Raw genomic sequence first — 10,158 nt, forward strand, 5'->3', positions numbered from 1 at the left:
TTATCCCCCCCCCCCCTCCTGTTAGCAAAAGCTACATCACACACGCAGACAGAGATAACAGGCAAATCGGTGGTGTGGAAATGTTTTCTTAGCTAGTCAAAGATCACACAAGTAGCAGAAATCACTATTTTGCTTGAGAAATCAATCATACTGTTACCCTAGACGATGGACACTACCGAGTGAAAGACCAGGCGCTTCCATCGAGTACATTGAACATGTTACACCACACACCTTCACATCACATCACAGGAAACGGATAAGAATTAGGCTGTAGGAACTCCTCGGTCACAACAACTGATCTGACGTGGATTAACGGTCCCGGATTATGTGACTCGGGCGGGTAGAGCAGATACAGCTGCCCAGCCGTAGCTACCGCAGAAGAGTTCCTCCGCAATTCTCGAGGCAACTGTACGGTGGCTGAAGTATACGGCGCGAGCAAACCGACGATGTCGGACGAAAATGAAAATCTCTTGGACACGAACGATCGTTTGCAGGCAGGATAGAGAAAGAGATAGACAGCGTGAAACAGTGAGAGAGAGAGAGTGAGAGAGGTGCGAACGGGTGCTACAGACCGTTGGAGTGAAACAGACACTCTGCCAGCGCAGACTGTCGTCAGACTTGGACGACGGAACGACGCGCGTCCGGAGACCACATACAGGCAATAAATAGAACGACGGAACGAACGCGCCTAAGTCCTCCCCGTCTGCCAGAGTTCCAATCGTTGGAGAACAAGGGGAGGCGGGGGGGACCGAGCGAAGGGCGGTGTGTCTGACCGGAGGGCGGTAGGCCTGGGACGACAGCGACTACTACTGCCGACACACAGAGACACGACATATTTGCTCCCCACCTCCCGAAAAATCCAGGCCGAATTGTACTATTTTTAGTGGCACCCCGACGGCCCAGGCCGAGGCCCCTGGAGAAAACTACTACTACAACAATGCGCGCACCAGTGGCAGTGACAGCGGCGAGTCCGCGCACTTTCTTCGCAGTATCTACAGACTGCGCCAACAGGTCTTGGGTGGTGCTCTTTCCGTTACCGACCGTTGTTGTTGTCGTCGTCGTCGTCGTCGCCGCCGTGGTATTCAGCATTGGCATCACCAGTGTAGAGAGGTTTTTCCCAGACCGACACGATGGTCGCTCCGGGGTCCGGTGACAACGGCAACGTCTCCATTCGCACCGTCCAACAGCCAACGCACGCAACACATCCAGTCGTTGGAGTGTGAGCTACTCCACACGGACGTCCATCAATCTGGCATGTCCATCGCCAAGGCGCAGAGACTAGGCAGCAGAAGTTATGCAGATCATTTCCTTCTTGAGCTTACTTTAGACACATACGCATACAGCGCATCACAATCGGCTCCAAACGTGATCAGATCGATCGGTTCCAATGGGGTGATCTGACAGGGGTGACTGTACACACACACACACACGCACACAGCGTGCGGAAAAAAGACCAGTTGACAAATGCGAAACGCGACGAGATTGACACCGACCGAGTGACGATCGATGTGTGTGATCGTGATTGTCTTCTGCCACTCGGCTGTGCGGATGTGTGTGGGGCTTTTGCTATTCCGGGAAACAGGGGACCAGTGACAGTGTGTGCGCATGGATGGATGCGTGAGTAAAGGAAGTAGAATCTCCTTCGAATCACACCTCACCCGCGCTTCTGATCGTTACCGTGTAGTTGTTTCGCATAAAACCGTTCTGATCACTTGTGCAACACACTTTCCATTTAAGGAAAACAACACTCGAATCACACATACACACACCCACCCACTGGACAACACACAGGGTATCCTTTTGTCAGAAGGACACAAACTGCTTACAATGATCAGCAACGAACATTCGCACCGATCGCTCGTCCTGTCTTTAACTGTTTCGTTTCGTTTCGTTTGGAAATTTAAATATTTTAAGCGAATCTTTTTTTCCCCCGATTTTCGTTTTCCTATGCTTGCTGGCTGGCTGGCCCCGGTGAGCTGAGAGATGAGCTCGTGCCCAACTCACACTTGCCGATCGACTACTACTCAACGCTTTGGCGGACACTGGCTGAGTGTACCGTGTCTAGCTTTGTCGGGTGTCGGGAAAATGTTCTCCCCGCCGTGAGAAAGTGGGACCGGATTTTCCTCAAATGTGCTATTCGTCAAGCGTAAGAGAGCAAGCGTTTTGTGAGATGGCTCTCGATCTACTCTTTTCACCGCACCCGGAACGGTTGACATTTAAAAGGTAAGCTCTTGAGCGTCGGTGATTTGATTTGCTCACGGGAAGAGTGGATTTGCACGAATGATCTGCGTACAGTGAACGAGTTCGATCGTGCGTAGAAATAGCACCAATACATGCAGAGTCCTTTGAAACTCCTTTACAAACGTTGTTAAGGTAACTCGGGGTGGGAAAATGTGTCTACAGTGCACGTGGCAGTTAGCTTTTATAATCTTCACCCGATCTCTCGATAGATCGTTGATCTTACAACCGTGAAATACATTTAGCCGTAGCTGGACGATAGGCAGAAGCAGTGTTTTATTTGACTTTGATTACTGCTCGAAAGCGAATTGCTCAAAGGACACGGCTTTCTGAGCAACAATCAAAATTTTATATAAACACATCCGTGTCCAGAGAACGTTCTCGTGACTAAAGGAGTTATATGAAAAATGTTCACTTACCTTACCGGACACTTCTAGCAATTACAAATAAACATCATACTATGAACACTTTTACAAAACACCAACACAAACTAACAAACAGCATCATGATGAGAAAAGACCAGGAACGACCAGGCTACGCTCACGGCCAGCAAACAACTGATATCAACTGATCACCAGCAGACGAAAGCTTAACAAAGCTTCCACTCTGGACGAGTCTGGAAGCTTTCGCTAGCATGTTGTAGCCGGATGCAACTATGTACTATGTACAAGACTATGTCGGACCGCTGGCCATGCGACACGTGCGCGTTTGGTGCCACGTGGTAAACATGCATGCATGCAGCATGCATGCAACACACAACACTCGGAATCCATCTTACTGTGCTCGCTTGTAGGTAAATAAGAGGAAGCTTCACCGTGTGCAGTACTGTATGTAAGGATGTAAATAAATGGAAGTGTTTATGTACAATGATGCGATGAGAGAAGAAGAGAACATTTAGTTACTTTCTTGTGTAATCCTGTAAATATTGGGAATCAATTGAATGTATTTTTCGTGCTGTATATTATGTAAAGCTATGATATTGTTGATGTTGAGTTAGTTCGTTATGCTTTTTTATGGATTTAAAAATTCATCTCAAGATTTAATTCTACGTAGTTTAACTTTTTTGTAATGAGGAGGTTCAATTAAGAACGATCCGGTGGTGGGGCGATAACGGCGCCGATCTACACACGGCAGGATCGGGGTTCAAATCCCAGTGAGGACTGACTGTTCAACTACATGGTGTCAGTAAAGTCTAGTCGTTAAGCCCCAAGAAGAGAGAAGGAGGGGTTTGTTAAGATTGAGACAAAAAATAGAAGTAAAAAAAGGACATAAACTATTTAACACCAGCAACTTTACTCACATTAAACGGCCTCTTTGCCCTGTCCGGGTTACAATATTTAACCGCCAAAAGTTTGCTATATTAGATGGATTTTTTTTTTTTGCTCGCTTTCTGGTCAATCCTCATAATGTATGCACACAGGAAAATGTGTTTTTCCTTATCATAATATTCCCTCCTTCCATTAACACAAACACACACCAACACTAATGGGAAAGTGTTGTTCCACCTCAATCGTTCTATTCTGCCGCGACAAATGCTATACTTTGATTGAGTGGACTAATTGATACATGCAGCAGATATCGCGCGCGCAGATCATAATTACTGTCCAGTGTCCAGGCGGCCTGACATCTAGAGACTAGGAACTGAACTGAAGAGGCATGGGAAGGGCACACAGAACTAATTGCTTATGCTAAAGAACTGTCAACGCGGCTTTCCGGGAGGTTAAAATGCATTTCAACGTGTGGCAACTATTATTAGCCGGTTGGCTATTCTCCGCCGTCCAGCACACTTTGACAGCGTGTCAAGCAATCGTTTGACATTTCACAAATCCTTTTCCCACACACACACACACACATATTGGCACATTCGTTACTGATAAAAGGGTGGGTAGTGAGTGGACGCAGACGCATGCAAATTATTGACCTTGTTGTTGCCCAAACCGAAGATGCTTGTGGCTGCAGCCAATTGTGACACCGGCCGACAGCTTGATGCAGTTTCCGTGTTTTTCCGGATTTTTTTTTTATGTTTGTTCCTCCCGGGCTTCGTTTTGTTTCCATTTTTATCCTCCCACCGTCGCTGTTTTGCGCGAGCAGCAAATTTTCCACCATTACTATTTCCATGGCCCGCCCGCCGGTCTGTAAAACCGTTTTTTGGTATTGAATAATTAAATAAATTATTGTAGGAAAATCAACTGACAAGCAGCCAAAACCCGAACCGGACGACCGGTTAGCTGGCTGACATGCATTACCTTCGTCGTCGTCAGGCTGTCGAGTCGAGCTATCGTACGTTCGCTTAGCACACTGTTCGTGCATAAATTATGCCTTTTTTCGGTGGCTATCGCCGTGAGCTAGTAGTGAAAATTTGCCAGAAATGCTGCTGGTTTCGAAAAGGGTATAAATGCATTCCCACTGGCTGGCTGTAGTTGAAAGGGAAAAATGCTACTTTTCCTCGATGCTGCAGTTGCCTGCAAGTGGGCCTGGGTTGTTGTATGGAGATCTGGCTGGTGTTGATTAAAACTGGCAGCAAACTCTGGTAGCAGTATTTCCCATTCCTGCTGTCAACCAATTTCCGATTGCCAATTGTACCAGTGGCACTAATGGAATCGATTAAGAATGCTAGTTTGCTCTTCTCAGGTACTGGGTATTATCCGACGAGTACACTTAGTGATCGCCAATAGTCAACCCTATTTTTGTAACGGAACCTACCACCTAGTGCCGGAAACACTCCAAGAGCAGTGGAGTGAAGTATGTTGAAATGCATTTGCTTCTACACCTTTGGGAAATCGTCTTAAGGTGGTAGAACCTTGGTTCATCTTTCATCGTTTTGTTTAGCTCCTGATACAAAATCAGACACACAGATGGAGCGTGAGACACAGACACACAGTCGCCGTTTTTCCTGGGACAGCTTCCGTGGGTTGGATGAACTGACAACTCGCGTGACGCTTCCTTGGGATATTCGGTGTAGTTTTCCCGGTGATTAAAAATTTAATTCATCCTTCCTGCATTCCGCATTGTTTTAGTAGCTGCATGGTGAGACAAACATATTCCTCCGGAAAAGTGGTTAGCCATCAATCAAACGTTGCCATTTTAGTACGAGCGTCGTAGCGTGGTTCTGTGGCGCTTCACGTGTCAGAAGCGTGGTTGAGGTTATGGCAAACGAATCATTGATATTTAACATTTTAGGCATGCAAAAGCATAGTTTTGGAGTGAGTGTTGCCATTTTGAACTGAATTTGGTCCACTGACAGGCTTTGTAGGATGAGAATCCATCACGTTCTTGCCATTTATCTACTTTTTTTGTCTCAAGCGCATAAAATGTGCAACAAAATCAATTTGAATCGAAATTAAACTAATTTCATTAGCATTTAAACACTCTTTCGTCGAAATTTGGCTCACTTTTGCTACATTCCAGCGATCCTTTTGTTTACTTTTGGGGCGCTTTTCATGGACGCTTATCCTTCATTTCTGCAAAAACTGCTCGCTCCTGCTGCTTCCATTTCTCGATGCATTTCCGGGGACTGTTCCGAATAAAAATCCTTATCACACCATTTCACAAGAACTCGCCATAACACTTGAAGAACCGTTTTGGCAAAATTTTCGTACGCGTAAATTACCTTCAAGGCCACCGCAAAACACACGGCAAAACAGCAAAAACGCCAAGCACAGGGCAGCACGCAACACCGCCGCCATATTTGCCATACCTTCAACGCACACTGGCCCGCCACTAACACCAATACACACGCAATCCGCGCACCCTCTACTAAGGATACACCGGGTGTCCGTGAGGGGGAAACTCACAACACCCACACGGTGGCTTTTCCGTCAATTTCCACCGACCAATCAGAAGGCACGCACGCACGCACAAGCAAACAGGAGGAAATGGCGGCGGTTAGCGTGTGTATGTGGGGTAGATACACAAGGTTTTTTTCCCCCATTTTTTTAAGGGGGTCTGATATTATGGGGATGTAGTGGATGGAAAAACACTTTCACTTTTTTACTTACACACACACACACACACACACACAGTAACACAACTTAAAAGGACGATTTTTTTCGGTGGAAAGTTTTGCGTTTTGCATTACCGTCGTTTGACGTTTCGTAGCAGGCGGCGGTGTATTTTTATGCGCCTGCAAGGTATGCAATGTGTTGTGCGGGAAGGTTTTCAAAATTCTCAACCGAAAGTGCTCTTCTTTTGTTACATTTTTACTGCTTAGTTAGCTTGTTTTATGGTTTTTTATTAACTTGAAATACTTAGGCCAGCCTTATCACTGCTAATTTATACTATTTCGGTAATTTTAACACCTCATTAAAAGCGTGTCATTTAAATGAGCACCTTCTTTTGCCACTGCCGGACAGTACCGGCCACACGCGGGTGTCCGATGGACACCCTGCACCCAGGATGCCTTCGAACGAAAGGCTATAACGAGAGAGAGATGCGCACGCAATACCGTTCCCAGGCGTACTGAAATCTGTCCAAAGCACCCGGCAGCCGCAAGGCAAGGGGTGCTATACCGAAAACGGCAGCACAGCCTTGTTCTCTAACCTTTGCCGCCCGGTTTTAACGAATTAAAAAAAAACGAGAAGAGCAAGCAAAATACACGGCAATAGTGTAAAATAAAACAAAATTTTTAACAACTGAAAAACGCACCGCGTGCCTGTGTGTGAAGAGAGTAGCTTGAGGAGTTGGGTTGGAAAAAACAGAGAGATAAAAAGGGAGAGAACGATCGAAAATCCAACCCGTGCAACAGACGAGATCTCGTCGTATCCCTTCAAAAAAACGGGTTGCCCTTTAGGAAGTCCCTTCCGGCGTACGCAACAGCGCCCGTACGATACGATACGCAGTCAACAACAAATATTACCACCTCCCAGCTTCCGTCCCGCCGGCAACAGCTCAACATAAAAAAACGGTAGTCGATTTTAAACTGTGCGATTGTGTGCGTCAATCCATTCGTATGCTGCGAAAGGGGGAATAGCGTAGCGCCTGACGCATTTTTTTTTGCTAGTTTTTTAACCGTTTTTCGATTTTGATCCCTTTCCCCTCTTGCATGCAGCCTCCTTCTTCCGCTTCCACGATCTGTCATCCCGATTCATGTTTTGTGTGTGCGTGTATGTGTGGGAATGAGAAAGGAAGTGGCGTGAGCAAAACAGCGGGAACAGCGGGAACGGCTGACTGTTGTCAAGGTGCTGAGAAAACTCAAGACTTACTAGGAAACAGATTATTTCCCATAGGGCAGCAAGCGTTCTGAAGGAGGAGACAGAGCCAAAAAACAAGAAAAAAAAAGCGACGAACCATCGTCTAGCCAAGATATCTTTTGCGAAGGAAAACTAAGGTGTGCTACAGTGGGTAAATGCCGCCGAGCAAGGTGGACAAGAGTTGCCAAACACTGAAGGTTTAATGATGGAAATTCGAGGAAAAAAAACTGGGAAATAGCAACCAATTTGTACGATTAAACAACTATATTAAAAGATTCTACTGATAATTGCTTTATGTATCCATAGGCCTTATCCTGCTTGTATCAATACAGTGCATAGCAAAACTATAAGAGTGTTTTTATCAATTATTATACCTTCTTTTTAGTTCATTTGTTGAAAGTATGACTGATGCGACGTGTGAAAGATTGAATCAAAACTTTTATATCTTTTAAAGTCCCATATACTTACGTGTCGTTTATTAACCTGCAATAATTCTTTATCATCGAATACTGTATGCAGTGCAATCGGAGCAGTTTTTCAGTTATTTTAAATGAGGAGCTCCTAATCATTTTTCTCCTGCCCGGTGGTATATGCGACATCGGCGCCGATCTTCAAACGCCAGGACCGGAGTTCAAATCCCATCCGGACCGTCTCCCTCGTAGTGAAGACTGACTATCCAATTACGTAGTATCGGCAATCTAGTTAAGCCATTCGATGGTCGGCGTGACCTAGAAGGTCGTTAAGCCAAGAAGAAGATAATTTACTCAATCAATCAATCAATTATATTAGTTGATGAATTATTCCCTAAATTCATTCCTCAAAATTTCATTTGAGAGTAATGTTGGTTATTTCGTGTTTAGGCGAAACACAAGTCTTTTGTGTTTTTTCATCTGCAACTGCAATACAAGCATGTTTTTTTTATTCCTTATGGCTCTGATTAAACCTTTATTGCCAAGTAATAAACTCTGGACGCAGCATTTCAGAGGACACAAGACGTTTAAAAATCCGACTAAAATACTCATAAATCAATCAAGTTTGCTGGAAATACACATTTTCTCAAAGAATACTTTGATATACTTTTATGTCTCGATAAAAAAATGATTTTGTTTCTGTAGAAAAATTTCGAAGAAATGTTAAAAAATACAGGCAGAAAATGTAAAAATAAGTATTATTATATTTATTATACCATACTATAAAATTATTATTATCATCATTATTTTCACTCCAAATTACAGTTTTAATCCCTAATAATACGTGTACGTGTTGTTATGCTACGCACTGTTACATGATCATTTAACTCGAAACGATTTCTGTTCGCCCCGACTTTTGTGATCGGCTGCTTTTTACAATATGAATTAAACTGAATGCTTTTAATTGAAACGTATGTAAAAAATTCAACTCATAAAAAACATATAAAATAAAAAAAAAACCTTCAATATAATGCGCCTGCTTTTTAAGTCAAAAAAATCCTTTAAATCACCACTTAAAAATAGCAATTAAATTACTTCTTTTGCACTGTCAAATAAAATTGATGCTTAGTTGTTCTTGAACAATAATGCTTGTTGATAAAAAACCAACATAAAGATGCAATTAAACATGCAGGCAAACGCAGCCCGCAACGATCCAATTGAAAGAGAAGAAACTGCAATAACAAATCGTACAAAAGCGCATTAATTATTCGCTTCCAAGGATATAAAAATGGGCAAAAAGCTAGGAAAAAGATAACAAACCAAACGATTCATCTTCAGCCAGCAATCGTTCATCCCTTCTAGTAGTGGTCGTTGAACCCCGGAAGGTTTACCTTCGAGTACGATCCTTCGAGCCCGCAATAAGGCGCCTCTTTCGGAACTATGAGAAGGACACAGGACACAACAAAATCAAGAACATGAAATTAGATGTTTCTCTCTTCCTTTTGCCGTCCCTGTCCACCCTTCTTCACTCGGTTATTGCGTGCGTGTGTCACACCGGTTCGGGTTTACGCACGGCTTACCTTTGCCGAATGACGTAGGCAAAACCCGACCAGTCCTTTGCTAAACGTGTAAATAATCATCCGAACCAGATCCAGAGGAGAGGGATATAGCGCCCTTCAGGCTTTTTTTGCTCAAAGGACCTCTCTCTCTCTCTCTCTCTCTCTCTCTCTCTCTCTCTCGGATCTTGTCGCTCTTGCCGATCTCTTACGCCCTGTTTTTGGTGCAGCTTTTTAAGGATTGGGGTTCAGCCAGGACTTCTACACTTTTTTTTGCGCAATCCCTCGATCGAGAGCCACCGGATTAAGGGGCTGTATTGAAAGAGGTTTCCTCGCTGCATCCTTTCATCGCCACTTCCACAATCCGTTTTTGTTGTGTTCCTCGCTTCATTGTTGTGCATTGAGCTCTTTTTAGTTTTTGGGGTCGGGGAATGGACGGGTTCAGGGGTGTTTTTTTTTTTTTTCGTTCCTCTTCCACACCTACCTGGGTCGCTCGTACCCCCTTTTATGCAGTGCAAACCCGACTGCGCCCCTTTGGCGTGCGAACCCTCTCTGAGCTGCGGCGCGGCCGGTTTCTGTCTGGCGCAAAAGGGAAATCCACCGGTAAACCCCTTTTCCACCAAGAGTCTGTGTGAGAACTGGGGAAAAAAAAGTTCGTTAGAGTGCGTTAGCCGCCGGGAAGAGGATCGTTAGCTTATTCGCGCAAATCATGCCATTTTTGCACCGGATGGTGGCGCCTCACAGGCTTATGGCAACGGTCGGTTC

This window comes from Anopheles maculipalpis, chromosome 2RL (assembly GCF_943734695.1).
Source record: "Anopheles maculipalpis chromosome 2RL, idAnoMacuDA_375_x, whole genome shotgun sequence".
Taxonomy (NCBI): Eukaryota; Metazoa; Arthropoda; class Insecta; order Diptera; family Culicidae; genus Anopheles; species Anopheles maculipalpis.